This window comes from Dasypus novemcinctus, chromosome 15 (genome assembly GCF_030445035.2).
Source record: "Dasypus novemcinctus isolate mDasNov1 chromosome 15, mDasNov1.1.hap2, whole genome shotgun sequence".
NCBI lineage: Eukaryota > Metazoa > Chordata > Mammalia > Cingulata > Dasypodidae > Dasypus > Dasypus novemcinctus.
Genome location: NC_080687.1, coordinates 71810942 through 71832476, shown reverse-complemented (window position 1 = coordinate 71832476; position 21535 = coordinate 71810942). Strand labels below are relative to the sequence as shown.

General features: G+C 35.1%; 1 protein-coding gene and 1 non-coding gene across 7 annotated transcripts in view; both read right to left on the bottom strand.

Moving 5' to 3' along the window:
• Positions 1 to 21535, bottom strand: part of LOC101424034 (protocadherin-9) — a 947185-nt gene that overhangs the window by 798160 nt on the left and 127490 nt on the right. The gene's annotated exons all lie outside the window — the stretch shown is intronic.
• On the bottom strand, positions 1534 to 1639 carry LOC111764943 (U6 spliceosomal RNA). Its single transcript, XR_002797417.1, has one exon. It is a non-coding gene; the product is annotated as a U6 spliceosomal RNA (small nuclear RNA).

Below are 21535 nucleotides of genomic sequence, written 5' to 3'. Positions count from 1 at the left end.
TCTCTTCCCTCCCATTATTTAAACCTACTTGTAATCTCTCACCAACTCTTTGGATTCTCATGTCAACAGATTTCTCTGTCTTTTCAGTCCAGTCACTGCTATTAAAATTGAAGCCATCATTATTTTTCAGTTGGATCATTAAAACAGCTTCTGAGTGGGTTTGCGCAGCCAACCTGTTCACTTTTTAAAATTTCACCTTATGTATATGGGTTTAGATATGGTTCTAAATGATAAATCTTTCTAAATGAAATTTCTAGGTAAAAGGCTAAACTTTTTCATGTCTTTCCATTAAAGTACAAATTCCTAAATATTTAAGTTTTCCAGAGCTGCTATCACAAATACCGCAAACTGGTTTTGCCATTAAAAACAAGCATTTATCAACTCACAGTTTTGAGTATAGAAAGCAATGTTTCCTTCCTAAAGTCTGTAATATTCTTTTGTTGGCTCCTGCTGATTTTTAGGGTTCCTTGGCTTGTGGCCCTGCTTTGGGTCACGTGGCACATCCTATAGGTCTTTTCTCTTCTCTTCCTGGTCTGTTGACTTCCAGCTCCTCCCCTTTGTCTTTGTCTTAACTCTGGCTTCTGGTCCCTTTCTAAGACCTCCAGTAACCTGGGTTATGACCCAACCTCATTCAGTTGGGCCATACCTTAACTAAAAAGCACATCTTCAAGAGGTCCTATTTATAAATGGTATATACCCACAGAAATGCCAATGAAGATTAAGAAGATGGCTAAACTGAGCTATATAATTTAATCTGCCACAATGACTTTTCAGGCCCCACAGGTTATAGTCCCAACTTCTTCCTGGATGATATTTTATATGCTCCAGCCACACAAGATTCCTGGTGGCTGTGATATCTGTGGACATCTGTCACTGAGTTCTCTTCCATCTGATGCAGGAGCATAACTAACCACAGCCTCCAGCGAACCCTGTCAATACTAAGGCCCCACTTCCCTGGGTGGCTTCCTGGGTGGCAAAGTACTAGTTCTTCTGCCTGACTCCTGTCTACCCCATCAGCCTGGCCAAGTGTTTTGAAAGCTATACAGAATTCTGAGCCTCTTTCTACCCAATCCATTCTTGCTTGCTTCTCCTTTTACAGGTGTGAGACCTACATTGGTCTCAAATCTCTCCCTGTCTTCTCCTGCCCCTTTGTTCTTCAACAAATTTCTTAGAAGTCTAATCATACCTTGGTGCCTGCTTCACTTGGAGGACTTGAATCTACACATGCTTCCTCAAAAAAGTTTCATGCTGGGACTGGATATAGCTCAGTGGTTGAGCACCTGCTTCACATGTATGAGGTCCTGGGTTCATTCCCTGGTACCTCCTAAAAATAATAACAAAAGTGAAAAAATAATAAAAAGGTTTCATGCTATTCAACTCTGTCCTTTCTCTTTCTATAATGACCTCCTCTTTTTTTTTTAAAAGATACTTAGGCTACACAAATGTTACATAAAAAATATTGGGGATTCCTACATTCCCCACTCCCTACCCCTCACACATTTTTCCATGTTAGCAATATCCTTCATTAGTGTGAAAAATACAGAAAGCTTCACAGACTTTCATGTCATCCTTGTGCAGGGCCAAGCTGATTTTTTCTGTATCGTTCCAATTTTGGTATATGTGCTGCCAAAGTGAGCACAATGACCTCCCCTTTCTACTTTTCTAAATTTACTAAACTTACTTAGATGTAAAGCAGATATTTATCTCTTTGTTCTACTATCCCTAATTCTAGATTTCCATTTTTCCCTTCAGAAATCATTTGAAGAAAAAAAAATCCAATTACATATCAATATTTACCAACATTACCTCTTAACACCCCCATGACTCCACATTGCCCCCAAAATATCACAAATATCTATGGTCCAGGCCTTACATTTATACAAATTCTTAAATATACCAACTATATTTTAGAGTGCTATGTTTAAATGAAAATTGATGGCAAACTTCTGAAATTATGTATTTTCTGACATTGATTTTTGCTTGCTCTTTTGTTAAATGAAATCCAAGACTAAAAAATCTAGGATACTTCTGGAACATACCAATACACCAAATAATTACTCAAATCAGATTATGAAGTTAAAATAAAAGTAATAAAATGATCTCGAGTCCTGGTTTAAGGCAAAACATAAGTGTTCTTTTTGTAGTTGGATAAGATTAAAGAAAATAACTGTATACAATCTCTATGAACTAAAGATATATGCTGCATCTTATTCAGCTAAATATATAGATTAATAACTTATGTAATATTAATATGCATTTATTACCTTTGCTGAATTCTATTTTATAGAGTTTTGCATAATTAATGTGGTATTTTAATCATGTTACAATAACAAAAGTCAGTCTGGAAACATAACTGGGTTAGGTGCATTTGGTGATGTCTAGTGGGAAGCATTATTATCTCAGGCTTAAATAAGTAATTAGACAGAGCAGCAAAAAAATGTGCGCCACCAGCTTTATTAAAAGGAGAGGGTCTACCTAGTAATTTAAAATATCGACAGGGAAAAGAAAACAAGAACATTTAAAGCAACAAATAAATACTGAATTATAGGAAAACAATCAGCCCTGAAAAATAATTAGCTTTTCATTACTAAGTATTCTTATGAGACCTCATGATCTCAAAATATGTATTTTTTATCAAGAGTGTTGTTCACCTAATAATAAGAAAAAAATTAATAGGGAAATGGTCAGCAGAAAAATGAGCACAGGGCACAAAGGACTTCCTAAGTCGAATATATCAGGGTTTATTCATGCTAGCACAAGATGCTCTGAGAACTGCATCCATGAAATACCAGAGATGACTGTTCTGGAATCTGCCTTTATGAGATTCCAAATATAAACACGACATAGCTCAAAGTGTTAGCATTCCTAGGAACACTCATTTTGAAGTGGGTTAACAATTTAGCTAAAACAAGATTTTCGGTCTGTTTCAATTTACCAGCCATGCAAAATTCCTATAAAAACAGGACATGGATAAAAGTCTATGGATACACCATTTGCTCCACTAGTTCCTAGTATATGTTGTCATTTAATCTGAAAATTATGAATTTATCTACTTAATAGAAGTGACAGGTGTTAATAATACATGCCCTCACTGATAATGATAAAAATTTAGAAAATTTCATTTTCTGACTTTTCTTTTTAAAGGGGAAGAATTCATTCTATGAATGAAACTTTTTAAAAAACTATTTAAAAATGTTTAATTCCTGATGAAAATATTCCCAGTACAAAATTGTAAGCTGAATATTGCTTTGGAAGTCTAAGAAATTTGAAAGCTTTCTAATTTCTATAAGGAGCAATAGTATATGTCTTTAAAAAAAAGATATCACAACAAAAAAATTAACTAATGGGGAAAATGAGAGAAGCAGCAATATTTAGTATGTGATTATTTTGTACTAGCCATTTTCAAAGAAAGTATTTTCATATGAACTATAACACTCATATATTTGCAGGGAAAGTATTGTAAATAATTTTGGTAATGTATATGTAATTTTGACAAACAAACATTGGGAACTTAAAGCTTATCAAGATGTAGTTCACATCAACTAGGTGATAAAGTGCTCTGATTCTAACAACTGGCACCCATGATCCAGAGAGAAATACTTCTCAAATAGGGAGAGACAGATTATTGATTCAGAAAAAAAAAAAAAAAAACCTACCATGTGGCCTAACTCTTAATATGTTCTATTTCTGTGGCTAACAAGCAACATTACAGTAAAGATGTAATCTTCTTGACTGACAGAACTTGTCCAAAGGAACTGCCAAATGCAAATGACCATTGTGGGGTGGGTAAATACTATCTTGCCATAAATTAATATTAGCTAAGTGAGCAAGAATGAATTCTCAACAACCTCATCACTTATATGGGTGAATTGATAATGCTAAGTTTCAGAATCTGTGAAGTGGAAAAACAAACCTTGCACCAAAATTGACCCTACTACTACATAGAAAAGCCAGTGAGACCAAGCTTGATAGAGCCTACAGTTTTCTCTCTAATCCTTCTTTTTAAGTAAGGGAAATAAGACTCTCTATTCAGGCAAATGCTACGTGGGCATAACACTTGGTAGAAACAGCGTGCATATCCCCATAGCATGCTAGATGTTTTACTTTTTAATGAAGAATCTAAAAGGAATTTATTCTTTAGGTAAAAAGTACCTTAAATCATATGTCTTATAAACAAATTATCAATATAGGCAGGCCTTACTTTCATGGTTCCAAATATATGAATTTGTCTTACTACAATTGAGTTAAAAAATAATACCAAAATCCTAAAATTCAGTTCAAATTTCAGTTTCGAGTGCAGGCTCACACCATTCGGTCCACAAATTACTATGTAAATAAGAGATGTGCATCGTGATCAATGTCCAATCTCAGCACTTCTTTCAAAGTCTGCCAGTGAATCATGCACAGACAGCAAGGCATCTAGTGGCATTGCTTCTTTATATTATTCCAGTGATTACCTCAGATGATAGTTTACAAAAATAGATAATCAAGATAACAAAAGAGATAAGAAAGATGAAAGTCTGTCTAAGAAGCAGTGATACCACTGGAAGTAAAATTTGGATGGTACATAAATGGAGTTAAGAAGAAATAGTTGACTGTGAGAATGTAGACACTGCCATTGCTCAAGAAACTGGACTTGGAACCAGATGGACTTAGTGAAGGCAGTTATTGAAGTAAATGTGGAGAGTGGTTGGGAAGAAAAGGACGCTGATATGATGATGTCCCAGTAGAAGTGATGCCTGTAAAAACCTTCATATTAAAGAAACTATTTACTTTCAAACATTGAAACTGCAAAGGACAGCGGTTTTTCCTATTAATTGCTAAGATATCTTCGCACAGTTTCAGCTTGCACAGTCATTTTGATGGTCCTGAACAAATATGCAACACAAGGACTACCTGCATTTCAAAAGAAGGGACTTTACTTTACTGTTCCCTTAAGGAGTCAGGTATTCTAAGGTCCTTCACCAGACTTCTCAGTTTTAGACCTTAGGAATGTATTTGACATGTTTTGTGAGAGCAAAGATTAAAGGATATTAAAATAAATCTTCTTAGTACCAATTTTACAAATATGTTGTAAACCTCATTTTATTCTAATCTACAGAGAGAAAGGTTTATACTCTCTAATCTTCCTTAAGAAACAAATTTTAATATAGTAAGTAATTCAACCATTACTAGCAGATAAATGGCACATGCAAGTTCTGAGTATTAAAAATACTCTAAATGTTCATTTCTTAGTCTCCATGAACTGTAGCTTAAGCTTAGGAGCTGTGAAACATTCTCCCTACAAGCTTTGTTCTTCTCAATTGGCAAACATGGGCTGTCCATGCTCTATCCTCCTGTTACACTTTTCTTATATAACACCAGCCTACATGTTTTTCCTTGTGATTTCTTTTGGATCATCATAAGCATCGTAGACATTTTCATCACCAATGCCAAGAGAAATGGGGATCTGCTGGTTTACTTTAGCTTCCTCTGTTGCCTAGTTGGCTTCTTCTGTAGAAACAGAACAAAAAGAGGATCATGCATGAAATACAACTATTATATATGAGAGAATGTCTGCTTTTAAAACAAGATAAATGTTTAGTATTCTGAGGATATTCCTCTACCAGATTGTAACAGTTCTGAAGGAGGTTAAATTGCGAGCCAAGACTGTCAAAATTTTCTCTTGATAAAGCACCAAAACAGCCTGATCAGCCCAAAAAGCTGCTGAGCCTCACTCACTATTAGGAATTGCAGTTACTCTGTAATGTATAAGATAGGGGATGTGGTCTATTTCATAGGTTTTTTTCCTTCTCATAGTTGCTGCTTAAAGAATAAGAATTTCTGCTTGAATGGCTTGAGATGGAATTTATCTCTAGCTTTGTGAATGGGGTCATAGTGTTGTTTGATGAGTGATATTAACCCATGTCTCCTGGCTCTCATATCATTTAGAATGCAGTTCAGCTTTACCCAGCTTTTGTGAGTGTTTATGCAAACAATTTCAGATGATGTTCTAAATCCAGACAAGTCTACAGGCCATCCATTCATTCACCAAATTTTATCAAGCATCTACAGCATACCTGTGATAGGTCATGCTTTGTAAAGTCAGTAGTGACAAAACAGGTTTTTATCTCTTACATCTTCCCCAGATTTTTCATTATATATTTGAAATAAACTAACTTAGATTTTTGACAATTGTTGTTCCCAAGTCCTAAGAAAACTTCAATAATTGGCTAAATATCTCAACTACAAACTTTAAACCGCTAACAGACTAATCGATTTGTTCTTTCCTGAGAGATAGTTACCACTAATCCTTATACAGTTGTAGGAAGACTTGCACTAATAGTCTTCATCTACCAGGAAAAAAAAATGTATTTAATAGATTGAATACAGTATCAGACTTCAGAGCTGTTGAGTTGAGAGCTAGGCCCTCTAACATCAGTAAGACATAGTGTATTACCAAACATATGTTTTTAAAAATATGACTGAGCAGTTTAAAACTCAATTCTATTTTTATTTTGATGAAAAGAAAGTTACGAGGAAGTCAATTATTTTCAGTGCAAGTCCTTGACACTTGAATTAATGGAATCATATTTTTTAATTTGTGGCATGAAAGAAGGCTAAGAACAGTAGCTATAACATTAGAAAACATAACTAGAGAGATGATGGAATTTATAAGAGCATATAAATAAACACACTCTATCTTCTTACATATTTCTCCTGTATATTCATTGCCTCCATTCAAAATGTGTTCACCTAGTAAAGTTTAAGGTTGTTTCAGACTATAGGAGCCAAAAGCAGGAATGGTAAAATCATTCATAAAGCCTACATTATTTTAGAATAGTAATTCCCCATTCAGAGGCAGAATATTATTTAAAATGAAGAAGTAGTATGTGTGGGTGTGTTATTAGAGAATCAAGTATCACTTGTGCTCCTTTTTTTTTTTTTTACTTTTGTTACATATACGGACAGAAGTATAATTGCCTGTTTAAAATTGTATTTTTATTTGACATTTTAATAAGTTTGCTACTTTATTAACAAAGCCCAAGACTGTAACCTCTCTGGTCTGTCCTTTGTTGTTGAAAAGCAGTGATTCATCTGAAGAAGCATATGCTTGGTAAATGAATCCAAAGGCTTCAGCCATTCACCTCACTACATTTTTATTGAACTTAACCATATGCCATACATTGCATTAGATCACTGTAGTAGTTAAATTATTTTATGAATCCCAAAAAGCAAAATATTTTGTTTGTAAACTATTCTATTCCCCTGGGTGTGATACCCTTTGATTGCATTAAATTCAGTTGAAGTCCCTTTGATTAGATTACCTGATAAGATTGCTTTGGTTCTTTTGATTGGCCTGCTTCAGTGAGGCGTGACTCAGGTTGAGTCCTGGCTCCCTTGTGGGTCTGATATAAATAGATTCAAAGGGACAGACACAAGAATAAAAGGGAACTGCCACGTTTGATTCTGCTGTGTGTGAGAAAAGACTCCAGTTTTGCCCCCAACGGGACAGCCCTAAGAGACAAGCTATTTGCCAGGAGAGAGAGGAACACAGGATTGCTTAATCATGAAGCCCCAAGAGGCTGGGCCCACGCAGCAATTTAACAGGAGACGGTGAGCCCCAAGGGTGGAGCTGAACCCTTGGCTGAGATGGGTGGCCATCTTGCTTCACCATGTGGCAGCATGTCAGGATTGACAGTAGCTATCTTTGGTGAGAAAATATCTCTGATGGTGCTTTGGTTTGGATTTTTCATGGCCTTAGAACTGCTATGGATAAATTCATGCCAAAACAGCCATGGATATAGGAAGGATAAACAAACTTGGCATTTGCCTTCAAGCAATACAGAGTCTAGTGAAAATTTTGTAGTTTTTGCCTAAAGAGTTATCATACTGGGATAAATAACCAGCTCCTGAAATATAATTTAGTTGCATGTTAAAAATAATTTTTTAAAATGACCTCTTTGGCCAAATAATAACTTTTCTAGCATATGAATATTCTCCCCTACATTTACATGCATTCCAACATTATTTTTATGTGCCTTTTCAGGTGTTCACAGAGATAACCCTGGGCAAAACGTGCATAGTTTGTATTTGGTGTCACTTCATTACCCTATGTGTTCCTGGGGCCAGCTTTTTAAAGTGCACCTGTAACTGCAAGGAGTCACCTTGGCTATCATTGCCTTTACGTATTTTTCTAGTTTTTTTCTGAGACTCACCACCCGAGCCCAAGCTGAGAAGCTAATGGCTGTTGAGACTGGCATGGTCAGTCCAATTGACCTTTGGTCCTTTGCATTGACCATAACCACAAAATACTAGTTAGAGAAGGATTTCAGAAACTGAAACAAAGCACAGTAAATAGCTATTGAATGAATGGATTAAATGATACTAATGGAGACTACAATTGGACAAAAATGTTTTAGGGTAGTCTTTCCCAAACTTTAATACACATATGAAACATTTGGAGAATTTGTGAGAGTACAGATTCTGATTCATTAAGACTGGGATGGGACCTGAATATCTGCATTTCTAACATGCTTCCAGGTGATGCTGATGTTGCTTGTCCCCAGACATCATTTTGAATAGCACAATTTTAGTGTTTTGCTGTAAAATTTCATCACTGAATATGTGTTTCTGGTCATTAAACCTGGACTAAAATGTGACTAAATAGGCATAATCTTATATTAAACTTAACAACAATTAACAGAACAAACAATAATGTTTGTTTCTTTATTGAGCACTTACTATGTGCTTACCATGTGGTAGGAATATGTAAATTCTTTGGCATGTGAATAAAGTTTTGTTATCAGTATCAAGAGGAAATATTAATAGTAACTGAATTAACCATTACAAACTCTAAGAGCAAGGGTGGCATAAAATTATAATTAAGTTCTGAATTTTTAAAGAATAAAAATGATAAAAATTATTAAGCTTGATAGAAAATATGGGAAAAAGAAAGATATGCTTATCTAGTTGAGGATGTATTACCATTTGACAAAGCTTGATTCAACTACATTTGAGATGCGCACATTGGTGAACTTACACAAATAAAAGATCTGGGAGAAAGGTAATATTTCATAGGTGAAAAAAAGGAATCACAGGTAGGTCTAGGTCACACTGCTGGGAACTAGTAGAGCCAATATTTAAATTCAATCAAATTCTGGAATCCTCATCAAAATTATTTTTGTGTAACATCAGAAAGATTGTAGACCCAAAAGTGTACTAGCATTTTTAGAACTTCATTGTAATTTTCCTCAACCCTTGATTTTATATATGGAAGTGCTTAGGAAATGGTTCCAGTTCTACTTCTCTTTTCACCTCTCAATGCTTCCTAAATGTTTCACTGTTTCTCCTCGATTGAATTTGTAAATCCATAACATGTTTGAACTCAAGTATAAATTGAAATGAATTCTATATCCCTTTGGTGCAATAAAAATTTAAATCACATATGTTCTTTATTTAAGTGATTTAAATATTATAAATGAACATAAAACTGAAATTCAAAATAAAATCTATATTTTATCCAAGCAAAAATCTTCATGAAAAATGCAAAAGATGGGACTAATATGGTGTGGTTTTGCAAATTTAAATCCACACTGTCATAAACTACAAAAGCTAAAGTTTATAAAACTCCAGCTACAAATACGATCATGTTTCATCAACTATGTGGATTGCTATGAGTTGGAGGACTTGCTGCCAATGTAGTTCACTTCCCGTTCCATGCAGACTATTTTTTATGTACCAAGAAACTGTGATGGCAGTCACAAACTTGGAATTTGTTTGTATTCATTTTGACTTGTCGTATTTTAGTCTTCCAACATCAATGAGATCATTAGGGATAAATGTCTACATTTCAAGGGATAAATGTTACAATTCAATAGTCCTTAGAAATCATTTGGGAAATAATTTCTACAGGCTTGGATTTAAACATCTGGATCTGTGTGCTTTTTTGAATTGCTACCCACTTCTGCCTTCCCCGGGTAATTAACAGCTGTAAAACAATGAAAAATCAGCACCTGTATGTATGTATTCTATAATGGACAAAACACATATATCATCTTACATGTCTATCTTATATCAACCAGAAGGTGATTAGAACATTTCCCTTTTCCAGTCAGGGAAATTGAGGCTCACTCACCTGAGGGGAAGAGCGCTCAACTCAGAAGGTGTCAATCAAAATCCCATTGGTGTTGACTACATCATGGTTTTCTTTTCTGCATACTAGTCTGTCTTGTCTTTATATCAGAGGAGAGCAGGCACTCAAACATTCTATTCCTGCTTTTCAAATCAATACAACGGTGATTTCGGAATTCCTTGTAAGGACATTCCATATTGCTATTGTGAGATCATTCACACGATGTCATGCATGGATGTCACATATAGCTGATCATGCATTCTACATAATGAAAATATTCAGACTCATATAAAATTGAACACAAATGTGTATAAAAACCAATAGAATACCAAACACTCTGGCATGATTCAAGTTATGGCAGTGATTTACTGCTAATGTTGTTTCATATACGTCATAGACACCTTATCTCTTTTTTTCTGATATTATTTATATTGTCAACCCACAAGTGATTCCTGAGAAATAAGTATAGGCAAGTACTTTCATCTCCAAATGTATGTTTTATTATTTATTGAAGTTCAAGTGTTTTCAAATTGTTTTATATTTGGGGGGATTTCCAAGATTATCCTTTAAAGGGATATATTTATTTCTAAAATACAGAAACAAAATTTAAGATTAAGGAAACATAATACCAGTTGTGTAGTTTCTACAGTGATTTGGCTTCTATGCTGAAATTATCTGAATTTTATATAAAGTTATTTTCATCACGAGATAACTTTTAAAGTAACAAAAAGCCCTATGTCCATCTCACTTGGGCAATTTTTAACTTATTTTATGGGATTTAAAATTTCTTTATATCCACATCAAGGTGCTATTATGTATTTGGCTCATGATAGATGTAAAGTGATCCCAAACATCCATCCCTGGCAGATATTTTATTGTTGGTATTTTGCCTCTGACCCTATGAATTGATAGCATTCAATCTGTAGCAAAGTCAAAACTTCAATAAACATGGCTTATTATTAATTTCCCTATTAAACCAGTACCGAAGTGCAAAGAAAATGACTCAATAACAATCTACATGATGTATGTATAGCTATTATAATCCAAGCAAAAACCTGAGAGAGAAAAGCAAAAATCTCACTTTTAAGGGCCCATAGAGATTTGAACTCTTGCCATGATCATAATTCTCCCACTGTAGTTTATTCTCTCTGAGTGAGTAGACAGTTTCAAAGCCTAATGCTACTCCTTGATAGTAGCATACCTTGTTTGCTGAAGTTGTCATCTCAACAGCCCTAAACCACATGATTTCTTCCCCATGTTATTTCATTTTATTTCCCATAAAAAGCACAACGAGAGATATCTTAGGAGCCACAGCTTTTACTTCCCAACTGCAATGTTCAGTTTTATAAAATCATCAGGTTCCTTACAGAAAAATAATAATGTGAGCAATGTGAATCAGTTTCTCATACCGGCTTAAATATTTCTGAGACCCTACAAGCCATCAGATTCACATATTGATGGGACTTTCCTCTATTTAGTGATGTAGACTAGGCAAGTAGATACAGGGGGACAAAATCAAAATAACTTCTAAAGGAAGTAGTTACACAATATCAGCCACACTTATAGTACCTGAGTTAGGAATGTTTTATGACCAACCCCTGCCCCCTAGAAAAGAAATGTAGTGTGTTAAAATTTGAAACTCCAAATAAATAGCCCCAAAGAAAGTTTAATACAAAACAAAATTCTATCAAAGTTGCCTTTAAAAGTGCCAAATTAAGATTGCCAAATACAATCTCAAGGCTCTGCACCAAGCAAAAACACTCCAAACTACTTCAGATGAAAATATTCTAATCATTACCCTGAAAATTAGTGTATCCTAAGCCTGCCCTCATTAGGAAACCAATTTGAATACAGCAGACTGGAAAGGATTCTAACAACTGCCCTCAACTGCCGTGTGCAAGGATGTTGCATGGATTTGGCTGTCGGCCATTAGGCTGACTTGGAGGTAATTGGAGAAAGAGCTGTTTTAGGAATGGTGATACAGCCTGGGGGCTAAATCCAGTCAAAGGATAGGATGGCATCACTATTGGGTTCCACTGTTATTTATTCAATTCATCTTGGTAAATTTACATCTGCCTTTAGGGAATTTGGAAGATAAAGTGCTAGGAAAGGAATTTGAAGTGGATGGGTAGGTTTCTCAGGGAAAAGGAAGAGGGAAATAATTTTCTTCCTCTCCTTGGTCTCCTAATGACTGTGAACAATACATTTACTTATATAATTGAAAAATCCTTATATTCCCCTCATCTTTGGCTGGGATATTAAGTCACAGGGAAGTGGGAAATATATCTATTTTCACACAGGCAGTCAGAACTTCTCCTGGGTATTCAGGGACAGAGATATTCCTAAGTAGTGTCTATAACAATCATGGTCATGAACATAACTCATGGACTTGTAAGAATATCTGCTCTGCTACTTCTCATCTTTCAGTGTCCCATTCTTATAACTTGGAACATTTTTAACACAAAACCTCTCTTGCTGATGTCATGATTTCCACCTCCAGGCTAGAAGTATCTTAACACTCTCTAAATTGCTTTACTAACAAAGCTAATAGTCAGGTTTTAATAAGGGCGGAAAAGAATGAAGCTGACACTTATGGAGTGTCTTCAAAGTGTTTTCACTTCAGGTGTTCTGTAGCATTTAACCCTGACTCTTACCTGAAGAAATCTGTGCTTGTATCCTTGCTTTCCACATCACAGAACTAAGGCTAAGGTCACATGCCCAAGGTGACAAAGGTGACAAGAGAATGTCAAGATTCAAGCCTATGTGCAGCATTGCTATGCCACCTAACCAAGTAAGACCTCAGAGATTCTCAGTGGATTTTTTGTTGTTGCTGTCTTGTTTTTCTTTCTCTGTATAACACATTTAATAAAACAGGGCAAAAATTTGTTTCATGTTTAAAAAAAAATTAATGCCAAGCTAATTCTTTGAATCATGATTCTTCCAATTTCCAAATCTTGTGAATTTTCTGAATTCCATTCTTGGAGAAAACCAACCAAATTACTATCCCTGCCTTTCCAACTAAAATTGGTTTATTTCCTTCAAAGGACTTATCAACTTGTCTCCTCAGCCTAAAATCTGCCCAAATTCTCAGCCTAGAATCAAGAAACAATAATAACAATTACAACAATAATATGAGCTAAAAAACAACTCATAGTTAAAAATCAAGTGTCTCCCTCAGTTGATGGGAAAACGGAAACATTTGGCTCTCCTTATGACATAAATATTTTGATAGAAGCTTGAGAGGTTTACTTCTTTTTCCAAAGACAAATATTCCTCCAGGTTGTTTTGTTCATTTTTACCACTTTCACCGAAGCATGAATAGCACAGAAGTAGACATTAGTCCTTGGCTTGTGTGATTCAATAGAGTGTTACTTGCATTCCAATTACTTAGACAGCATGGTATACAGCTCTGTGCAATAGTATTTCTGAATTTCTTAACAAACTCTATGCACCACAATAAGATCCACTTGGACTCCATGAAACGATTTCAATTTGGATCTGGCCTCTGGATGTTTCCAGGTTATTACCTCTAAAATCATGAATGACCTAAAAAGATGACCAAATTCAGAAAAGATGTTGCTACCCAGAACACAAAAGGCAGTGTATTTAAGATCCTTACGGTCAGTCAGTGTGTCCATGTGGGTAAATTAGAAAAAAACAAAAAAATATCAGATAAAACATCTCACAATGGCAGCCTCTCTGTAAATACAGGAGAGGAAACATGTTTGACCAAGATGAAACATTATCTAATTAATCAACAGGGCAAGACGTTCCCTAGAGGACCCTGACTAATACATCATACTAAATTCTGCCCCTGCCATTCATAGCTGTGTGACCTTAGACACATTATTAGCTTTCTGCTCTTCAGATCCCTCTAATGGGCTCCTTGTTGCAAGGATTAAATGGAATAATGTACACAGAGTGCCTATCATAGTTCTTGTTACCTGTGTGGCTCAAATAAATTATCAGTTCCCTTCACCGGCTAAGTGTTTTTAAAATAAGAGCTCAGACAATATCTTATTTGTCAGCAACTGTTGGATGTGTTATATCACAACTCATAGTCAAAATAATGGCTATGAGTCATTATACTCTCAAAAAAGCCACAATTAAATAGGGACTAAACTTTTTTCTAAACAGCAAATCTGATTTCCCAGGCCAAGGAGGAACAGAATGTTAATTTTTTTAAAACATTATTCATGTTATAATGGTAAAGATAAGCAAGCAAATAATACTCAATGTTTTATTTTTGTCAAAATAGTAAATATCTTATAGAACAGAACATTTTGTTAAGAAACCAGAATAAAGGGTATAGCAGTTTGATATAACAAGATGAATTCTGGAAAGAAATATTAGATTATGCTTGTAATCTGATCTGTACCTGGGCAAGATTGAGTTATGATTAGGGCGCTGATTCCCCACTCAATCCCCACCCCTTGGTGGGTGGGAACTCACAGATAAAAGTCCTGGTAGAGAACAGACTTGAGTATTTCTGATGTTAGACTTTGATGCTGAAGACCTGGGAAGTCAGCACCCAGAGGAAAGAGAAGCCAGCACCACGAAGAAAGGAACCTTGAACCCAGGGAAAAGCAAGACCCAGGAATGTAGAAACCCAGGAAGCCTGAACCCTCACAGATATCCACAGCCATCTTGCTCTAAATAGACTTTGGTGAGGGAAGTAACTTATGCTTTATGGCCTGGTATCTATAAGCTTCTACCCCAAATAAATACCCTTTATAAAAACCAACCGATTTCTGCTATTTTGCATCAGCACCCCTCTGACTGACTAATATAAAGGGTATAGCCTATTTTGTGGGAAAAACTAAACATTTAATTTCTACGAAGGGTAGCATTAATAAAGAAGCAATGCAAGAGAAATGGGGGAAGAATGTATGTTTCCAATATTGTACTTTCTTCATCAATTTATAATATTGTGTCACTGTTTTAACTAAATTATCAAATAACATGACACAGCCACAACCCCTTAAACTCTACCAAATCATTTGGAAGAATATCTACTTACTAGACCTAGAAGAGTTTATTTCAGGATTTATAAAAATATTCATTTTATTTAGCTCCTGTGGCCCTAGAAAATATTCTCACTATGCTAATTAAGAGCTGGGAAAAATGAATTTATTTTCCTCTAGATAATTTCTCCCTAGATGGCCATAGTACTCAGCAACACAACAAGAAACCTCTGGCTTAAATATACCAGGTTGGCTTAAAAATAACTTTTAGATGCTGTCCACATCTCTTCAACATCCCTTATCAGAGGTTCTTTTTTATACCACTAGCTAAGGATATCTATATACAGAAAAAACATATTTGAGATGGCAGTGCTATGCGTTGTTACTGCATTATTTCTTTATATATGTTTTCTTTCTCTTTTATAGTGTAAAACTATGTAAAGTTAAAAAATCATAATTTCCCTGTATTTTGCTTTCATTTTCAAATACTTGACACATGAACTTTAAATATATATATAAAGATAAATATAGGTTTAATTAGAAATTATCCTAAGTTTTTTTTCTTCTCATTTAACCTTTTGTTGTATCTGTAATGCACAATAAATGAACTATATTCTTAGAGACTAACTACTTTGAAAACAAACCATCAACTATAAGGGAAAGTATAGCAATAATATAGGATACATTTAGAAAAAATTTTTAAAAGTCTTTTTAATTGGTGAACTGTTTACCATTAGAAATAATGGACTCATTATTGCTATAAGAGTACTAGGCCTTTTAGAAAAGGAGCTATGTAAAAAAATTTTTACAACCTACAATTATTTGAACTTTCTGCTCTAATAACCATTTCATCTATAGCTATTATTTTCCGTTAAGGACAAAGGTAATTTTATTATGATTTTAATCTTAACATTCTAGAATCCACATTAGAGCAAATTCATGAGAGAACAAAAGTTTTTAATAGAGAGGAAAATCACACATACAACTGACAGAACTAAGAAACCAAGCACTGAAAAAAAATCTAAACCATTTACTGTCATGGAACACATTGTCATATAAAGTCTTCAGAATGCTATGTAGGGAAGATGATATGACTCCAGCAATTGGGCTTCCATCTACCACCTAGGAGGTCCAGGGTTTGATGCCCAGGGACCCCTGGTGAAGGCAAGCTGGCCCACGGAGTGCTGCCCAGCGCAGGAGTGCTGCCCCATGCAGGAGTGCTGGCCCACATGGAAAGCAGGCACAACAAGATGCTGCAACAAGAAGAGACACAGAGGAGAGATAATAAGAGATGCAGTAGATCAGAGAGCTGAGGTGGCACAAGAGAATGATTGCCTCTCTCCCACTCCGGAAGGTCCCAGGATTGGTTCCTGGAGCTGCCTAATGAGAATACAAGCAGACACAGAGGAACACACAGCAAATGGATACAGAAAGCAGACAATGGGGTGGCGTGGGAGGAATAAATAAATTAATAAATCTTTTAAAAAAAAAGAATGCTATGTAAATGTGCTAAGTAATTTTAATTATTTAATCACAAAAAACATCCTTATGATGTAGGTGTTATTCACATTTATAAATGAATCTAAAGCAGTTTTTCAAAATGCAATCTCACAGATTTAAACACACATACCCCTATACATATACAATCACATACAAACAAAAGCACTCATCCAACAATTAATTTCTGACCTTAAAGTTCATCACTGGAACACTAAAAATGGTTTCATTGCAAAGTTAAAAACAAACTAGTAACAATAACAACAACAATAACAAAAATATGAGGAAACAAATGGTTCAAAAACTAATTACATAACTATAGAATAACATACAGTAAATAAATATTAATTTGTGAACGCCAAAATATGTTTCACTGATATTCTGTAAGCATATTTATTTGTTAAGAAATATGACTAGGTGATTGCTAAAACATTGCCCAGTTCTGTTAGTCTATGAATCTAGGATGAAATATGATATCAAAGAACATTTAAATGATTAGCGGAAATATCATTTAGACTCAGTGTGATAAAAAAAAATCTGAGCAATTTTTAATGTTCTTTTTCAAAGTCTCTTAAAAATAGTGTTGTATTTCTTACTATCTTCTATTTATAAATAATGTGCAATATGGGCCACAATTAATTTTTGTTCTTTAACTAAATCCTGTTTCTAACTAAATTTCTTTAAACTTTCCAACCACAAGAATTTTCATAATATGCAAGGGTATCTTATGCCAAAAATGTTAGAATGAAATAGTTTAAAGGAAATAATCCAAAAAAGAGCCAGAGTAAGATAGAAGTCATTTATAGTTACATAATCTGCTCTTATTTGGTGAAGTAGCTTATTATTGTTGGGTAATAGGGATGGATGGTTCAAACACCTTTGTTAGGAAAGGCAAATAAAGGGCATAAATATTTCAAAAAAATAAAATAAACCAAAAGACTCAATACAGTAAACAGCCAAGAAGAAAACAGCAGAAGCAACAACAGAAAGAAGTGATTCTTGATTGGAAAATGGGATGGTGGTAGGTAGACTCATTTAAGTTTTTTCTAGAAGTGAGGTAGATATTTAATAAATCACAAAGCATTTGCAGTAAATACATTTAAAATCAGGTAATCCTTTGTAAAGAATTATCTGAAGTGGGCCCTCCAAATCTAGAATTTTAAAGTAAAATCTATGGATTCATATTTCCATGATTTCCAACTACTCTATTTAACTATGGAGTACCAAAGACACTAAAGGGTACAACCAATGCATATAAATCTAGAAATGCTGTGGATACCATGGTTGCCCTTTGCGGGGTATTTTTTACGATTTAAGGTGATACTTCAGTTTTCCCTTTCTTCCACAGGATGGATTAATGGAGAACTCACTGAATAGGTCTGGCTTGACATATCCAAATGTCCATTTTTTTCTACACACTTTCACGTACAATATGTCAAATAGCTAAAATGACCCACACAAAACCATTCATTTAAGTCAAAAGTCAATGGACTTTTAAAAATCTGCCATTGAATTTATAGACATTGAAATTAATGAAATAAGTTTCATGACTTCCAATATGAACAGTTTTTTAAATGATCTGACCATATGTATCTAACTTCAGAGAGTATACTACAAATGATAAATTTGACGTTTGATCCAGAATATGCTAAATAAAACGGTGTAAAGAAATAACTTTTTTGAAAATATTCAGAAATGGAGTTTATTGTGCTTCTAAGCACAATTCATCTGACTGGACTGCACAGTGGGGAAAGGTAACCTCATCTACAATGCATTCCATAAAGCGGAAGCACCAAGGTGAAGGGTCCCATGGAGAACACAACAGGACTGCGTAGAACTTGATATGAAGGGCTGACATTATAGACCGGATAACATTCATGCCTGGTAGCTGCAAAGGGACAGCGAGTGAGGAGTCTCTTAGGATAATAACTTAGAAATACCTTTCAACCTTTCATCTAGCTTCTTCCTCTAGTAAAGGTTAAAAGTAAATTTGACACCTTGTTCTATTGCCTGCACTTAGCCTCAGGTAATAAAAGAGACAATGAAATATAATAATGGGTCCCTGCACTCCACGACACAGTATAACATCTATTACACATCTGTAGAAGATCAAACACGTTCCTACTAGTGATTTTAAATCACGGAACTATATTTAAAAGAAAATAAAAGAAAACATTAGAGTAGACCTATCACTAAGTCTATGGCTCTCTGCCTTTGTCTCTAAAGTGGTTGACATCTTCTTTCCAGACCCTAAGAAGCCTGTCAGTAATATATTTTAGGTCAGCTGACCTTTAACATATTAATTAATTAGATTATAAATCCATTGGCTTTTCTTGATCACTACATTACTGATTCAGAAATAATAATAATCATAGTGATAAGAGCTCATTTACTAAGTACTCTGCATGTACCAGGGACCATGCAATGGTCTTAAAGTCCAGTCTCTGAAACATAGAAAGTATTTATACCTTGAAATATATGCATTTATTCAAGGAACAATATTAACTTTATATAAGAATTAATACCAAGAAATGCAGAAATATGTACAAAAAAAAGAGTAATCACTGTAGTTTCTGTCTTACTTCAGCTTTACCAAAAATTCTTCCAGAAAGACCTCTAATTGCTCTTTTCTTCCTCAAAGGTATTTTCCACAATCTTTTCTTTGCTCCCTCTTACACCTACCCTCTTCTAATATCAGCAAACACTTTGAGAATTTCATTCTTTGCTTGGTTGCTTACAAATTGCTCTAAGCTATTCATTCCTTCTCAACCTATTTAGTTCAGTTGAACATCTGTACTTCAGGATGTTCACAAGAAATCTAGGAAGAAAAAAAACAACAACCCAAAAATGGTCTTTAAAGAAGTAACAGTGAAAAATACAGAAAGAATGCTAAGAGAGAAAACTACTGGGAAAGAAATGTTAATCACTAAAAAATGGGTACCTTTTTCTAGAGTGCAAAGTGCCTTGCAGATGGAATTCCTGATTTAGCCCTGAATGGTGTCAGTGGATGCCTAACTATGTCCACCAGACTGGAAAAGCACTGTCAGAAGAAGGCAGAGTCTTTGATACAAAGTGTCTTGTCAGCTCCCCAGAGCAAAGCTCTTTTTACCCTTTTTCCCTGCCAGTATCACCCAGCAATGGAGGTTTCCACAGGAAGCAAAGTAGCAAACATTTTCATTCATGTTTTCACAAAGAAAAGCTATTGGGTGGAATCTGATTATATGCAAGAACATGTTACCCCAAAGACTGTTTGTGATGAGTACTGCTACTTACTCAGCATTTACTGAATCAGCTTCTATACAGCTGGGGATGTTTTTAAAAAGTTAAGGGACTATGCTGTATGTGTGAATGGCAGAACACTGGGACTTTCTTTTTCAGCTTTTCTTTCTGAGATTCAAAGTAATAGGGTAATTAACAGAGTTTCTTTCTAAAAATTTTAAAAATTTGTTGCTTAGCTGTTAGTGAAGTAGGATATTATCACCCTTTAAATATATGTATATTTCTATATGCTTGTGCATCCAGGTATACAGATTTGTGTATATATGTGTATCTGCAGAACTGAAACTATAGATCAATGTAATGTGGCTCAAAACATGGTAAGAGTTTTTTGGTTTTTTGTTTATATTGATGTACAAATCCCAACAAGTATTTTTGTGGTATATGACTTAGTATTTTAAACCTATAGTGAATATTGATTTTTGATTCTAGGTTTATATTATAATATCTTCAGTTATGACAATAATTTTCTTTTAGGGTGAACTCTGATGAGTGACACTGAGGGCAATACAATGGCTGACCCCATATCTAGAGCTCATGCCTGAATGGAATGCCAAAGCTATGAAATAATTGATTTCCAAATCTCCTCAATAAGTCAGTCCCGGGACTGAGTCTTCGTAAAATTTTTCTTTCTGTAATAGCCATCAGACTTATGTGAGTTTTAATAAGCCTCTCTATCATAAAAGAGCAAGGAGGTCCCTTTACAAAAGATCAGGAAACTGCAAGTGCTCCAGTTAAAATGCATCAAATGTGAAGGCTGTACCAGACTTGGCAAATGCAATGATGAAACTACTAGAATCCCTGGATTCTTAGAAGTTTATGAACCAGAATAATTATAGACTTTGCACTCAGGCAGAACAAGAGCTCCTTCATTGGGTTTCTTTGTGATCTTGCAATCTTGACATCTTTCTGAGCCTCAGTGATCTTTTCTGTAAAATAGGCAAACTATACCGATGACTTTACAGCATATGCCAAATGGAATGGTGCACAAATGCAAAATATCGATATTCAAAAATATTAGTGTTGCTGTCACAGTGCTCTAAGGTCTGTTTTTGGACATTTAAAAATAACAAGAATCAAAGGGAGTTCTATAATGATGAGAGAAAACACTTTCAAATTGGAAAAAATGTGTTGAGTGCCCAAATTACCTTTACTTATCCTTCATACCTCTCAAGGTAAACAAAAAACATACCCCAATATTTTTTTTCTCTCTAGGGTGAAGAGCAGACATGACAAAGAAATTTAAAATTTAATATAAAATTAATATTAGCAAGATAGATTGAAACATTATGGAAAAGAGGGATAATGAATACACCTGGATTGTTAGACATAAAAATATATTATAGGGAAGCGAACTTGGCCCAGTGGTTAGGGCGTCGGCCTACCACATGGGACGGCTGCCAATCAAACCCCTGGCCTCCTTGACCCATGTGGAGCTGGCCCATGCACAGTGCTGATGTGCTGATGCCACGCAGGGGTGTCCTCCGTAGGGGAGCGCCATGCGCAAGGAGCGTGCCCCATAAGAAGAGCCGCCCAGTGCAAAAGAAAGTGCAATCTGCCCAGGAATGGTGCCGCACACATGGAGAGCTGACACAGCAAGATGACACAACAAAAAGAAACACAGATTCCCAGTGCCGCTGATAAGGATAGAAGTGGACACAGAAGAACACACAGTGAATGGACA